This window comes from Pinus tabuliformis, chromosome J (genome assembly GCF_031772625.1).
Source record: "Pinus tabuliformis cultivar Carrire ecotype Pingquan chromosome J, CPIR1, whole genome shotgun sequence".
Taxonomy (NCBI): Eukaryota; Viridiplantae; Streptophyta; class Pinopsida; order Pinales; family Pinaceae; genus Pinus; species Pinus tabuliformis.
Genome location: NC_142295.1, coordinates 1,576,040,921 through 1,576,058,270, shown reverse-complemented (window position 1 = coordinate 1,576,058,270; position 17,350 = coordinate 1,576,040,921).

Below are 17,350 nucleotides of genomic sequence, written 5' to 3'. Positions count from 1 at the left end.
TGGTTGTGTCCTTGTTGTTACCAATGCCAAATCCAAACTTTGATATCTTCCATTGATATTCTTTCTTCTCTCTTCTTCTCGCAAGAGAATGCCTGTTAATTCATCAAAGTTAGGAGATTTTTCCCTAGCTGAAATTCTAGTGATAAACATATGATAATCATCTAACATGCCATTCAATGTAATTGTCACTAGATCACTGGTTGAAATATTTTCACCAATAGCACCAAGTTTAAATTCACTTGAAGATGACAGATGTTAGGTGCACACAAGAGCGACGACTACAGCACACCCTTCTAACAGACTTAAACCGACTTCCACGTTTGATGGACCTTCCGGGCTCAATCTGTGCACAGGCTCTGCTTGACTCTTTACGCAAATTCCTTGCACGGGCTCTTATACAAACTTAAATAAAGAACATGAACACAAATCTAATAAAACATACAAGAGATTTTATTAATTCAAGACAATGCTTAAAATTTATTGCACAATACATGACGAGATTTCCTTATAAAGAAAATAACACTTACACAATTGTAAGTAACTCATTTACTTAACTATAAGTGATTGACACTGAACACAATGAGTGATTGACACTGAACACAATGAGTTTAATATACTTTAAAACATTCAAGACTCGCGTTCTAACACAATGAGTTTAATATACTCTAAAACATTCAAGATTTTCGTTCTAGATAATATGGAGAGTTCTATACAATTTAGGACACTCTCACGAGTTCTACATAATTCAGAATATTTTATTTGTCCATTAACTCTAAATAGAAATATTTTAGACTTTGTTGTGTCTGCGCATGAGACACAGGAGACAATTTAGCAGTGATTGGCTATGACTTATTGCACAATTTCACTGTGAGATAAAGTCGACATTCTAGCATACCTTGGGCTTTCATCCAATAATTTTGTGAATTTGATTGTAAAGGTATTGTCTATCTACATCACAAATTCGTCTATCACAAATTCATCTATTCAAAAAATCAAAATCTTAGTGTTTGAATCATTTTTTTAATTGTAAAAATAGATTTAACACCATCAAAAATTCAGAAACACTCAAAATCCTAAATTTAACAATAAGAACTCAAATTTTCAAAAACTCCTACTAATTTTTTTTATAATCTTTCCATAACTTTTATTATTATCTAAACTAATTTATAATCTCTTTACACTACGCTGACTATAAAATATCAAATTTATGGATTACATCGATTTGAAATCCCAACCTGTGTGACCCATTTACATTTTATCAATATAACGGGCCTCTTCCGAGTACAATAATTGTCACCTACTACCTTATTTAATCGTATAATCAACATAGTAGAATTGTTTTATATTTCGAATTTTTAAAGTATATTTTCCAGTTAATTTTCCGTAGAGTTTAAATTGCGACCTTTCTTATCACCAAACACCATCAATTATATTTAAAGGCATAGTACATAAAAATATTGTGAACTCTGTCGTATGTGCACAGAGAACATGGTGAACCCGAACATGAGGGCATCCTCATCATAACAATAATTATTATTAATCGCATGCCATTGTATAAATTATTTCCTTTGGGATGCTTTAAAGTCATAGTAATCGAGGGAAACATTTAGGAATTCGTATTTAATTTTTCGGTCTTTGTAGACTTTAACTATGAATTTACCGAGGGGTTTTGAAATGTGTGAATAAGGAAAATTATTGTTTTTAGTAAGATTTTTTAGATTTTTTTTTATAGATTTTTGTTGGTTTAATTTTTGGTAGAAATTGATTGAAATCACAAATTTATGAATAATTTTACATAATCGAAGTATTTTAAAATTTTTCAAAATGTTAAATCTCTATATAGTCAAAAAACCAATTTAAATAACACAAATTAAAATTTCACTTTAAATTTGTGTACTAAATTTCAATATCTAAAAACATAATTACCAAATTCATCCACATTGACCAAAAAAATACATTAATTCACAAATTCAATTCGATACCGTGATTAATTCAATGAATTCCAATTCGGTACGGTGCTACATTTTTATCAAAAGCACCTGCTCTAGATTTCAATATCTAAAAACATAATTACCAAATTCGTCGATACTGGCGAAAAAAATACATTAATTCACAAATTTGGTTCGATAGAGTGATTAATTCAATGAATTCCAATTCGGTAGGGTGCTATATTTTTATCAAAAGCACCCGCTCCAGTGCTACGTCCCTTAACTTGAATGTTTCGCACCCCAACATGAATACATAATGTGCTTCATTACACCGAACAATGGCCATGAGCTAGGTATTTACCGATCTGGAAATTTGTTCCGTTACACTTAACAATGGCTATAAGCAAGGTATATGGTAAATAGATTTGGAAGTTTGATATATACAAATTTAACTGGTTCGCTAAATACATAAGAATTTTTCACATTAAGTGATTTTCAAACATGGTTTAAATACATTTTATAAATTTAGAAATTGGTATTGGTGTTGTATGTATGTAAATTGAGAAGTATTGATTTTTTTTATTTTATTTTTTTTTACTTATCATTCAAGACTTTTGTATCCAGGGATATTGATTTCTCTATTTTGGTTTCTTCTGTGCCTTTTTTGTCCTATCTCTTTTAAGATCTGTCCTGGCATATGTTTAAATCTGTTTATGTCTTCAACTCTCTCCGTTTTTTATTCCAGCTGGTGCTGGGGATGTCTTGTGTCCAGGCTATCTGTTCTGTTCAGACTCATCCTATGAGTTATATTTCATATGTCCTCATATATTGTATGAATGCTCTATTATACAGACTCATTATAATACAATTCAGCTTTTCTTTCTGAAAAAAAAAAAAAAAAAAAGAAGAAGAAGAAGAAAAAAGATTTAAAGTTATTTCAATAGTTTAACAATTTATTTTTCAATTATTGAAGAATCACGCTTCCATTTATTATGTAAGAATCACACTCGCATTTATTATCTATTTAAGAGAGGTAAATTTTAATTCTACTTTTGATTGGTTTATTGGAACAATACAAGTTTGGAACCCTTCAGCGTTAGTGGTAATAGGTCATTAAACTTGCCCTCAATTGTTGAATAGGAATTTCCCTGACAAGTTAAATTTTTAATTCCAGCTTTGTTTATTTGATGCATTGGAAAAATAAAACTTTGGCCCTGCCCAACCCTGGTAGAAATAATACACAGAAGGGAAAAACATGTTTGGAACTAGGCAACCCTAGTGGAAAATTGAAATAATGTAGAGAAAGGAAAAGCTAATGCTAAGATCAATTAGCTTTTATAAATTTTCTTATAAGAATTAGCAAGTTGGTATTTTCTTGGAAAATTAAAAAAAAAATACTATTTTTATAGAAAAAAATAAAAAAACAGTGATTTCTATCTTAGCAAATTGAAAATTCTTACTAGAAAAAGATAAAAAATAAAAAGGCTATAATCTTTATAGAAAAAATAAATAAAATGGTAATTTCTATATTATAAAATTTTATAAAATGACAAATTGCAATTAAAAAAAGAGATAATTCTTACTTGTACAAAAATTTATAAAATAACAAATTGGTTGCAAACCAATAACTTTTATATAAAACATAAAAAACAGTAATTTCTATTTTGGAAAAAAAAACCTTATACAACTTTTATATTTTCATTAAAATTTTGAATATAATGATTGTTTATTTAAATTTATAAAATAATAATAATAATAGCAGATCCTTACGAGTAGGAAAGTGGAAGCGGCATGGCTAGGGTTTGCCCGAACAGTGTTATGGTTGCCGTCGTATCGATCCCTAAGGCCGCCTCCAGGGCCGAAGGCGATCCAGTTTGTGGGAGAACGGAGAACGCTGCGGGTTGGCTGCCTCTAACGCGCCCGCCTACAGTGAAATGCACTGTCTACCGCAGTCAAAAACCGCAGAACTATTCAGATCTGCACGACTATGTATCGGTGGGGGTTGCAGTCAAGGCATTAGAATGGTCCGGCCCTCTCCAAATCTCTGAAGCAACCCGGATCATGAGCGTATGTACCTGGAAAATGCCGGAAACTGTGGGTACAACAGTAAACCAACATCTGCATGCTGGGACAACGGAAATTAGGGCCGACCCGAAGGAGAGAGCAGCAAATACGCTCGAGACCAGTGATATTCAGTTTACCTTCGATTTGGGGCTCGGATCTCTTTTTGGGGGCGGAGATCTGGTAGAAATTGTTTCGATAAACACAGGATCTGTCAGCCTAGGGTCGATTTGGCTCACCCCTCCACGGTCTTTTCATGCAAGGAAAGACAAAGGGCTGCATGGGGCAGATCCGCCCATGTACTCTCATACATGGGCCAAAATCTATAGTTCCAGGCCGGATCTCTCGAATTTGAAGAGGCAGAACGAAGACATCAACCCTAGATCGGGCAAAGTTGCTGCAGATCTAATCACCACGCAGCAGCTCGAAGGCTTCAATCATAGATCGGGTCGAACTCCTGCAGATCTTGTCATGCAAAAGGAAAAACGAGCAAAATCAGGGCCAGATCTGGAAGTTTGCCTACAACCAGAGCAGGTAAAAACTTTTTGTTTTCAGATTCTGATTAAACCCCCACAGGGGAAAACTCGTTTAGTATGGGTCCATGCAGGAAGCACTTCTCTGCAGTTGAAACAACAAATCTGGGCAGAAATGGGATATCCCGTGCAGATCCAACACCTGGTCAGTGGTAGGCGGTCACTCCAGGACTGTAGATCGATGGAAAGCTATGAGATTGGGCCAGGATCCATTATTACTCTAAACTTCAGATTGAGAGGAGGGGCTCCACCTCAAGGACAGCAAAACGGAGACAAGGGGAAAAAAACTGCATCCTACAAAAACATTCTTCAGGGCAGCAGAGACGCAGGGCCATCTTCAGATCCAAGCAGAAACGTACCCAGGCCATACATTGTAGATCAGGCAGAACAAACCCCAGCTTTAAATCTAGATTCTACAGGGCTTGACGATTTCGTCAAATCCTATGAAACACAAGCTCTAATCTGCCGATTTAACAGCTATTGGCCCAAACCCTTGGATCTATTCCATTGGATTTTTACCAGATGGACCATGGAATGTGAGATTCACCTATGTTCTAAGGGGTTTTTTATCGTAAAATTTACATCCCAGGAAGTCAGAGATACAGTCATCAGTACAGGGCCATGGTTCTGGGGAACTTCGGGGCTGTTTATGACCCCATGGTTCCCGGATTTTGATCCAAACAAGATGACTGTAACCAAAATGCCAGTCTGGGTCAGACTATACAATCTTCCTTTGCACTTCTGGAACGATCGAGTCTTGGAAGGCATTGGAAACAGTATAGGGAAATACATTAAAACAGATCTGGAAAGGATTGATGACAGGATTTATACTTTCGCACGTATTTGTGTGGAAGTAGATTTAAGTAAAGGGCTGCCGGACAGTATAAGGCTGATCTACAAACAACAAAACTGGCAGCAAGTACTAGATTATGAAAACACGGCCTTCAGATGCAGGGTATGTAGGCAGACAGGACACCTACAAAGCACATGCCCAGAAGCAAAGAAAACCAACAAGAAGCAGAAAGGGAAGCAGAAGAAAGGATGGCAATTCTCACCTCCAGATTCTGAGGAAGAAGAGTCAGAAGCAGAGGAGGAAGTGACCCCTGCAGAGAAGACTGAGATATCACAAGAAATGGAGAATCAGAAGGGAACCAGTCCGCATGACAAGACAGAGATGACAAGGGTGGATCCAAGCATGGGAGGCATCAAACGTCATCACCACTCTGATACTTCAGACTCAGACAAAGAAACCATCCCACAGAATGCAGAAACACAGATAGTCATAGCTTCGATCGAACCCTCTCAAGGAGAGTGGCGTAAGGTCGAAAAGAAAAAGGGGAGAAAAACTTGAAGCACGAATCTCATTTGCAGCTGGAATTTTTGTTCTGTTTCTTTTTTCTCTCTCTTTCCTCTCTTCTCATTTTCTCTTTTTTCTTTTGCACGTTAGCCTCCTAACGTTGCGGGGGGTGCGAAAGCACTCGAGCCTTAGTGGCATATGCTAGTGTAACTTTCATTATTTTTTTAATAAAAGTTACTGCTTTTTCCTTTGGAAAAAAAATAAAATAATAATAATAATAATAATAATATATTTAAGTATTTGTAAGAATTATGGTATAAATTTTTTTCCATATTAAATTTTATAGAGTCAAATTTTTTCCATCGAATTCAAATCCAAATCTAAATTCGAATTTAGTAACTATATCTAAAAATCTAAAAAATCACACCTAAAACAACTTAAAAAACAAAACATCCACATCGTAACCATAATTATTATTAATAACATGACATGGTACAAACTATTTCCTTTGGGATGCTTTAAAGTCATAGTAATCGAGGAAAACATTTGGGAATTCGCATTTAATTTTGTTGTCTTTGTACACGTTAATTATGAATTCACCGGACTTGTGAACACTGTCGTTTGTGCACAAAGAACATGGGGCATCCTCATCGTAATAATAATAATTATTAATAAGCCTATGACGTTGTATAAATTATTTCCTTTGGGATGCTTTAAAGTCTGAGTAATCGAGGAAAATATTTGGGAATTCGTAACAATAATTATTATTAATAACATGACATTCTATAAACTATTTCGGCTGGGATGCTTTAAAGTGATAGTAATCGAGGAGAACATTTGGGAATTCGCATTTAATTTTGTGATCTCTTGTGGTCTTTGTATAAGTTAATTATGAATTCACCCGACTTTTGAACACTGTCGTTTGTGCACAAAGAACATGGGTTATTAACATTAATTTTAATAATGTTAATTTTATATATTGATTAACAAATATTTTTAATTACGATTTTATCATTTGTGAGAAAAATTATAAATAAATAATAATTTATAAAATATTATATACTTATAAGTTTTTTTCAATTTAATTTAAAATATAAATATTTAAAATTATAAAATAAAATTACAAACATACTTACCCTTAATTAATTAAACAAAAATATAAATCCACATTAAAAACACTTTTGCAAATAGCTACGTTGCCTGCCATATTGTGAATTATATGAAAGAGAAGAAATTGTTTTAATGTAGTGATTTTTATTGTGAATGAGGTCAAAGACCAAATATTTTAATATAATGGAAATTTTTTTTTATGTTAAAATTTAAAAAGATTAATGAATTTTCATTTTTATAATTAGATGAAAGTATATATAGAAAAAATAATTAAAATAGGTTTGTTTTTGTTTGTTTGGTATTTAATTGTAATAGGTATTTTAATAATAGAAATAGATATGGTGGTTTGGTTTTTCTTTTTTCTAAGTTTAGTTTTTGCAAGTGATATGTTGGTTCATTATGATAAAGTTAAAATGATAGAAAAATTTTACATAGATATTCACACCTCGATATGCGTGAAACGGTTTAATCTTTTACTAAGTCATCAATTTCTTGTTACATACTAGTTTGCAAGTTATTGACACTAGTCTAGAAATTAACTTTATCTAAAAAATCTCAACAAATTACCAATTTTTTTTTAAATTTAAAATAAATAATAAACACTTTATTTTTTATTGTATTTTTATAAAGTAAATTAACAATATTAATAGTTGCAATGCACCACAGTCTTTATCTCTACCGTTGTTGCTAATTAATTTATTAAATATTGTACAAAGTGCAAAGAAAACTCCATACAATGAAAGAAAAAATCTCTACGCAAAAAGCTCTCTCTACAATGAATGCTCTCTGCACAAATCTCTTCGCACAGTGAAAGCTTTCTATACAAGCTTCAATAGGCAGTTTAATTGACATACTACTCATTACAATAAAGTAAAACAACAACTAGAATATGTGAAATTGATCTAAAAATATAATTGTGTGGAAGTGTGAAAGAAAGTGCTTTTGTTATGTAGCATTCCTTACTTAGCTCCCCAACCCAAGCTAAGAAATAAACCTTCAAAATATTTACTAGACTTGTGCGGAGCTTTGCTTTTGTGGCGATTTCACTGTGCGGAAAGCTCCATGCTCTTCTTTGCATGCAAAGCTCCACAAAATGTTTAAAAACTTTAAACACCAGGTGTTAAATATTTAATTTTACATGTGTTCCTTTAAAAAAAGGAAAAAAAAATCAATGCCACATGTTCCTAATGTTAAAATTATGCAATTGCGGTTAAATTCCACTTTGGAAGGCTCGTATGATGAAGATAATAATTGCAATAGATTCCTCCTTTCAAGAGGACCAAAATCAACCTAAATCTCAGCTTATTTGGACAAGCAGAAGTTGGTTTATTTATTTATTTACTCATGTATATTGGATTATGTCGGCCCTATGCTCATATACAATTGGACATGTAGGCCTCAACATCAATTGGACCCTCATGAAAGCCTATAAATAGAAGAGACCTCAAGCTCATTTTGGACACAACCATCAAGCACCTTCTCTCTCTTCTATTTTTTGGTTCACATGGGTCTGTTGGAGGAAATCTTGCGCAAAGGGTCTAAAACTACAAGGATGAAGCTCGCACATGTCTAGGGTTTTTGAGTGTTGGGCACGGGATCCCCCAAGGCAAGTTTTGGGGCTTAGAGCCCAAGTTTTGACTAAGTCTAATGTGAATACTCCGCGATGTGTGGGCGCGGAGCACGAAGATTGTAAATGAGTGAGAGGGTTGTCCGCCCTCATTTTTGTAATGTAATTTCGGCTTGAGAGATCTACCCATGGTCCACGGACCATGGGATTGTATAAATAGAGCGAGGCTCTAAGATAAAGAGAATGAAATAAATGGAATGGAATGAATGACAATGAATTGAGTTTGATCTAAGTATAGGGTGAGTCGTTGGGTCGTAGAGTAGGAGAAGGCTCTGCAACTGAGTGTGTAGAGGCCTAGTAGTCTGCAGTTGAGTGCACGGACCCCTGCAGCTGAGTGCGCAGGGCAGGTTGAGTCTGTAACTGATTGAAGCAATAATAAAGAGAAGTTTTACATTATTTCTGTGTATCGTTTCCTGTTTTATGCTTTGAAGTATATTGGGCATGAATTTTAAGGTTACTGTTTATTTGCTGCGCGAACTTATATGAATATGTTGAATAAGTGAATATAAGATAAAGTATATTTTTTTTACGCGAAAATACCTTACTACTATAAGAATATAAGTAAGATCCACCGTGTAACATGGGGAAATAGCACAGATCGTTGCTCTGGCAGCGCGGAAGCTCCACAGCCTTGGTTAGGGCTGGGCGAAGGCGAATACAACAGGGCGCGAAGGCCTTGCGGGTCAGGAAAGTACGTGAAGTAACCTGCACAAAGGTATTCATAGTTGGACTAAATCGACCCCTCAAACATCTCAAGGGTGTAGAAACCTGGTTCCAGCATCCCCCCATACTGCTTCGGGTGAGACCTTAGTCTGCGCTCTGCGGGCTATTTCTGAAAGGGCCAGTAGTATAGGGATTTGTTTGGCTAAATAAATCTGAACCTAGGTCAAGCTCCATCAAGCCAACAAATGGTTCTGTTTCCGGGACTGGAATCTACATATAGATGTCTGATGTCACATCATTGGAATCCAACTAAGAAGGAAATTAAAGGTTGGTTGGATAGGAGAATCCATAAGTTCGTGGTGCAGGAGAATAGGAATCCGCAACTAACAAAAGAAGAGTGGTTAGATTGCTACCTGTACACAGAGAACCACGAAATTTTCTTCGCATCCTTCCCCTACTGAGGTGTACGAGTGGATCACGAAGCTAGCAGATAGCCAAGGAAGGTGCAAGCTCAACAGTCCTATTGTGTGGACCCAGAGTTAGTGCACAGATTGGAAGCATTAGAGGATAATATTGCATACGCTGTTGATCACTGGCTCGATCAGATTATAGGAGGATTCATTATTGAGTTCGTGGTAGACACTACGGTAAGCTACAACGAGGCTTAGCGATACTTTCTCAAAGGACCGTGAGATAAGTACATTAAGCCTCTGAACACTTGGATTAAAATGCTACTGTGTGAAAAGCAAACTATGTGAATACATTAATGTTCGGGGCTACGCGAAGTGGGAGAATTTACAAAAACAAAGGTAATGTAGACTAGAAACTAGCCCCTTGATTTAACCTCCGCAAGGGGACGAGGAAGAGCTCGCGAAGGTCTCACCAAGAAGTGCGATCAATTTGATAAGGCAGAGGATCCCGCGCATACCACCCCCACCCACACCACCACCAACTTCACCGCCTTCACCCCCATCTTCGCCCGTACCACCTCCGCCACCCCCACATTTTAATATGGCGAGCTCGATAAAGTTTCCTGTGTTCAAAGGAGTGGGAAATGAAGATCTGGACCAGTTTTGGTTCATGGTAAAAGCTGTATGGGAAGCACAGGGAGTGACAAATGATAATATCAAGAAAGAAATGTTGGTTAGCACTCTGCAGGATCGTGCGCTGACTTGGTACATTAAGCACTCTAGTGATCACTTGAATGCGGGAATTGCGACTATCCAAGCTGTGCTAGTTTAGCATACCAAATTCAGAAGCGTAGCCAATCATTGGGTTCAAAGAAATTACAATGCTACTAGGTGAGACTCCTTGGGAGTTGGATCAAAGGCTGAAATGCACAATTCGTGAAGCTAATATGACCCTGAAAGATGGACAACACCACGAATGGTTTGTAGCATCATTATCGCCGCATTTGAGGAACACATTTTCATAACAAAGGTTGACAACTCACGCTGAAGCCTTAAAGACCGCGATGAGGCTGCATGAGACCCCCATACAGGATCCTAACCTAGGAGTTTAGCATATCCACACGCAGTTGAAGAACCTATGCCTTAAGATGCAGAGTCTGAAACAGGACACGACAGTTTGACCAGAAGTGCGCAAAGAAGTGTGGTGCATAAAATGTAAGGCTCAGGGACATGACAAGGACCACTGCCCAGTATTCGCGAATTATCTCACAGGAGGAGGACCGATGCCGGTAAGGCCAAAAGCACAAGCAGGACCGAGCGCGGCGCCTGCTTTGTGGTGCGCGATTTGTCAAATAGGAGGAAAGCATGTTATGAAAAACTGTCATCTGTTGCAGAAGTACACACAGAATTCGTAATAGTTGTTCTGTAATTTCTATAGATCAGTGGGACATGATGAGCGCACCTGTAGAAGTTATGAGATAATGATGGATAAAACTCCTACCTATAGGGTTCAGGCCGAAACGCGACCCTTAGACCAGGGTGCAATGATGGCGCGGGTCAAATTCCAGGGGCGCGGACGAGGCCGAGGTGGAAGAGGACCTGGGAGAGGTCACAGACAACTGATATGCTACAATTGCAGAGGGCCAGGACATTATGCTCGTGATTGTACGAATCCAACGCATCCATCATGTCTGTATTGTACCTTATTTGATCTGAGATGGAGGATTGTTCCACGCTAATATCTAGGATGCACGATAAGGGAGCGCTCCAACCTCCCCCGACTCAAAACTTGAAAATAATGAGGTCTAAGCCATGCGAGGAAGATCCAAATGTAAACATTGTGCTGCAAAGTGGGATTATGATAGGAGAGGATAAAGGCAAACAACCTGAATATAGTACTTTGGTTCGCAAGGCTCCAACAAAAGAACCAGAGTTTGATTTGGAGCGCGCTAAGGAAACCTTCATGGAAGCTAGGAAGAGCTTCGTTGATGCCTCCACTTCAGGAAGCAAAGATAGATCAGAGCTGGAAATGGACCCATCTATGCTTACGACGTTCCTAGAAACATGTATGAAGTTACTGCGCGACAGTAAGGCGATAAAGGGACTACAGGAACTCATTAACAGATGCGTTGGGACCGCACCAGGAGAACTGTGCGTGGTCCGGAAGATTGGAAAACACAAGGCAAGAATAGGAAGAGAAATGAGGCTAACTGTGCAGATTGGCGAATATGAGATGGACCAAGTAATTCTAGATCTAGGATCGGACGCGAACATTCTGCCAAAGCAGACATGGGAGCGCATGGGGAGGCCTATGCTACAGTGGTCTCCTATTCAGCTGCGCATGGCGAACCAACAAAAGATAATACCCCTGGGGCGATTGTAGGGAATCACAGTGGATATTGAAGGAGCGAGCGTGCTAGCCAACTTTGAGGTGATAGAGATTGTCGATGACAACAATCCCTACCCCGCGCTCTTAGGAATCGATTGGGCCACTGACATGAATGGGGTGATTAACCTGAAAAAGTGCAAGATGATTTTTGAGAAGAAGTCTCTACGCATAGTGATACCTTTGGACCCTGTTGAGGGATCGCGCTACATTGAGCCAGTGCACGACTATGAAAGCGACGACGACTTAGACTGCATCTACAAGATAACCGCGCGAGAGCAAGATTGGGTAAATCCCACTGCGAATGGAAGAATCTCATGGGAGCGCGAAAGCTCTTGTACATCGGATTCAGATGAAGAAATAGAACGATGGCAGAATCAGTTACACGAGGTAACCACGCTAAATTGTAACATGATGGCAAGATCGTTTTGCTTCGTATCGATGAAAGTAAGGGATCTGCCTACGTATGCTGGGTTAAGTGAGGTAGATGTTTTATTGAACAAATTTGAAAGGGAGGTGCCAAAACAGGAACGTTTCACGGCTTTGAAGTGGGTACTGCACGCTACGCCCGCGAGGTGGAGGGGTACACGCCAAGCAAGCTTTGAGGACTGGCGTGAATGCAAGAGAAATATGCGCATGCATTTTGGGAAACCTCAGACGCAACTAACAGATAAATACAATGTATGGAATGGTCCGCGTGCGCATCTGTCCAAGTGGGTATAGGCATATGGTAAACACCCTGCGCGGATGCACATGGACTTTGCATTAGGAAACACGGTCAATAAGAATGTGTTGGGGAGGCAACTGCATGAACGATCCCTCGAGTTAGAACAACAGAGGGTGAAAAAAACAAGTGCGCAGAAGGTTACCCATGCAGAAGCATTTAACAAAGTACACGAAGCACTGAATAGGGTATATAATGCGCAGCGAAGTGATTGAGACCTGCGTGTACCAGCAGTTTTATGGGCTTATAGGACAACATGCAAGAAAATGATGGGACAAATGCCTTCTAGGCTGGCCTATGGAGCAAACGATGTAGTCCCAATAGAGTATAATATGCCTAGTCCGCACATAGCAGTGTCGGTGGATATGATGGTTCGCGGAGCCTTGGAAGAAGGGATAGCATAGCAGAACGAAGAAGAACGTTTGGGACCCGAGGAAGAAAGCTGACAGGGTGATCTTAGGCTCCAAGAACTCATGAAAGAAAGAGTGCGGTTAAGGGAGAAAAGCTCTCTGGTGGAAGCAGAAGTCAAGAAGTTTGAGGAAGATATAAAGAAGGATTTTCTCGATAAGAAAACCGTGGTGATAAAACAGGGTGCACATGATTATGTTAACAAATTTAGGGACTACTGCCGAGAGTTGATCAGCTTGATGCCTTGGATTGGACCGTATATTACTAGAGGGATCACCCGTGGTGGTGCGATGTAGGTGGTAAAGTGTGCGACACAGACCGTAAAAATAAAAGGCAAATTTTTCTAGAAAAAGTGATGGATGGTCGATTGAAACCCTATACAGGTGGCACATCCACCTGACTGGCCATAGGAAGCACAGTCTTAGCGCTCTAGGCAGTTGAAAGGAGGTGCGAGATGTTAGGACCTCATATTGTCTCTTTTTGACCATACATTTTGCTATAATGTCACCCTTTTTCAACTTATATCTAAAGTCCTTGTTATTGTTTTAACCCAAGTATCCCAAAGGTACACAATATTTCTTCGCATCACTATACATTTAATTATTTTGCATATAATTACGCTCTCTTCATTATTAACCATTGAATTGATAGTTGCTGAATGGTTAAAGAACAATGTGCAGTTCACATTGCTGAAACTGCCTGGAGATTGCAAGACTACTTCCACAATTGCTGAAACAGCAGGAACGACGTGCAAATCTCGTGGCTGAACAATTGTGATCTGCAGTTTAGATTTGACAGCAGCAAAAGGAGATCACTGAAGGAGTTGCTACACTGGATGCAACGATCATGATCTAAAGACAGTATTTTTGTAACAACATTTTGTTAAAGGGAAAACTGACTTCCCTATTTTTGTACAAAGGGTTAAAATAGGACTTACAATGTAATCTATTGTAATAGATGTATCCTCTTTAAAAAGAGGAGATATCTACATTAGAGGGGGACGAAACGACTGCGGAAGGGGGCTTAGTTGAAGGAACAGAACTGGAATCCGTTTTTCTGTAACATGACATATTGACAGATGAATAAAATCTTGTTCTGAGCATTTCTTTCTAGTTCTTGTTTCCTGGGGAATCTTGTGAGAAGGACAGGGCCCACCTTCATCACAAGATTCACCCATTTTATTTCTGCAGTGTGTTAAGTGTGTCTTTTATTCATGCTTTGTTAACAGAACTATTTACTGAGTATCATTTTGCTGAAACTCTGTTTTCTTTTCAATTAATTGCTGCAGCGTTCATTTTATCAACAGTTAATTCATGTGTGTTGCAATTAGGTTTACAGAGCAAGGTGGCAGCTTGATAATTAGGGACAGGTGCTGAAGATTCCCACTCTGGGAATAGGGTCCTGTTCTCTGTTACAACACAACCAGCACTCTCCTATGCAGATTGATTCTTTAGATTACTTCTTTTAAGCATTCTTTGGTAGCTGTCTGCAATAGGTTGTTTTTGCTGTAACACAGAGTGGAGCTTCAGTTTGCTTAAGGCAAAGTGTGACCAGTCTTTACTACAACTTTTGTTGCTTTTAGGATTGAATACATATAGTACGCAATTGCCTTTGAAATAACAAGACTTCCCTGGGTTGACAATTTATGTAACACTTTGTTGTTTAAATCCATAAGCAATTAAAGTGACCAACATGAGACTATAAACTACTCTATCCGAGAGCTGCGCGCAGGAGAGAAGTGTCACAAGATCTGTGATAGCGTGAGGGTAGTTGTGTTGTCATGCGGATTGGCTGGAAAGTGGCCATTATAGTCACTATTCACGATGTGATGCTTGGTTTGAGACCAAATGGAGTGAGTGGAAGGCATTTAAGGTGAGTTTTATGGGCAAGATTTTGGAAAATCTGCCGCCAAGGGAGCATTAATGGACCGGATTTGGGGGGAACGATCGAATTCGAATTCAAAAGGTGCTATAAATTACAAAGGACTGCCTAGCACACAACCCTTGGTCATTTGAGAACTAAGCTGTTGCGCGCCCCGAGTATTATGAACCGAGACCTGTTTGCCCTGTGGAGAGTGTTGTTTGAGTACCTGATTGAACAGTTAAGAGATTTCTAGACGAACAAGATGGTAGCGTCTGAAGAAGCCATGGAAATCACATAAATGATCGCCAAAGAAGCCGTGTGGGTCATGACCATAGAAGATGATGCCCCTGAGAGCGCCAGTATTGTTGCGGAAATCCCTAAATCACTGTGCACATCGAGACTGAAGAAAGATAAACAACCCATGATTCTGGTGCATGTGTCCCCTCGAAACCCACTGCGAACTAGATTAACAATGGAGGAAAAAGGGAAAGCGGTTAACCTGGAAACTGATGAGGAGGAAGAAGACCTTGAGGATATCATAATCGAAGAGGATGAGGATGAGGGCATGGAGGAAGAAACTGAGGGCACGGTCCCTCTAACCAAGCTGCCTGCATATGTCCCTCCACGGAAGGGGAAGGCAAAGGTGCCCAAGGACCTGGACGACAGTAAAAGCCCTCTACAGACTCCGTTGTTACCTGATGATATCATTTTCGAAGGAGCGCACTTGGGAAGGGTGTTGAGCTTAAAGTTCGAAGACTGGGATCTCGTTGACCACAAGAAATTCCCTCACTTGGCGACCACACACCTCATGAAGCCAAAGAAACACACCGCGATGGGAGTTATAGAGTTGGAGCCACACAAATGGTTGCGTGGGGTCGAAAAGACAGGGTTGTTAAACTTGCTCTAGGTGCCACACTACCATCATGCCCCAGTAACTATCTTTGTCATCAGGCAGTTACTCTTCCTGGTGCATGATGGGTTTTTGTGGCTGGAGGAGCCCGTCCCCATCATGGACCACCTGATCCATTGAATTACTCGACTCTCGTGTAAAGGAGAAGACCCCACAGACGTTTCGGCGGGTAAAAGCAATGATTTGGTCATCGCGGAGGCCATGAAAAAGAAATACAAGTTGGAGAAGAAAAAGAGGGGCTATGCAATCTCCAGTATCAACAACAAGGAAGTTAGAGTTGCGACTCAGATAATGGCGGGTAAGTTCATGCAGAAGTGTTGCGCGAATGACGTGCCCATGCCGATGGTTGCACTTGCCGAACAATGCGCAGAGGGGGTCCAGTTTAACTGGTCCAAATTCTTACGCAAGGAGTTCCTGGATAATCTCCGCGAGGCACAAGAACAAGGGAAAACCTTCCACTATGCATGGCTTCTACTGTCCATAGTGCTGGTAGCTAGGGAATTGCCTGAGGATAGCCAATTCCCCACAATTGCAAGGGTCGGAGGCCACGAAGTACGCTTCACTGTGGGCTACTAAAGATGCACACCTCTGCTACAGTAAAATATTATGGGTGCTTATGGAGATGAACATCAAGATGGGGATTAACCGCAAGCCACGGTTATCACCCACTGTCTACAACAACCTACAAATTTTCGCAAAGTTTAAAGCGGACTTTCATCACATCTACCTCAGGGCGTGCAAGGACCTTGCAAATAAGTGGAACGAACTACCATATATGGCCACATATGATGTGATCTTCGACGTGCTTGAGACGTGGCCACCAAAATGGCGTGCTCCAGACATCTCTAGTGGAAAAGTTTGTTGCGTAGAAAAAGAAGGAGGAGGAAAAACTACGTGTGGCACAGTTGGTGGAAAAGAGAACAAAAGAAGCATTAGCAGCAAAGGTGCAGGAGGTGCGGGACGCGGCACAGACAGTAGCAAAATAGCAGAAGAATAGCAGAAGCGCAGAACATAGCAAAAACAGAGCGCGAGGGCCAGAAGTCGCCTTCGCTTGAGCAGGAAAAAGAGATGGAAATAGAGATAGAGGAGGGCAGCGCGGACCCACAAACAACGTCGACACTATTGAAGCGCCAATGCTCGAGAGAGCAGGTGGGATTACGCAAGAAGGTAAAAGTGTCTAAGATGTCTATCGACTCGATCACCCTTACTGAGGGGGATCTACATGATATAGGAGAGACAGTGCGCGACGTCACCACAAATGCCCTCCAGAACTTTGCAGAGGAGAATCAGAGTGTGTTAGGGGCCCTCCGAGAGTAGATTCAGGAGTTGCAGGTGTGCACTCCTTAGGCTGGTACTCTCTCGACTAGCCTCGCAGTAGGAACAGCCGCAACCGAGGAAATGTTGCGCGCTCGTACGACCAACACAATAGT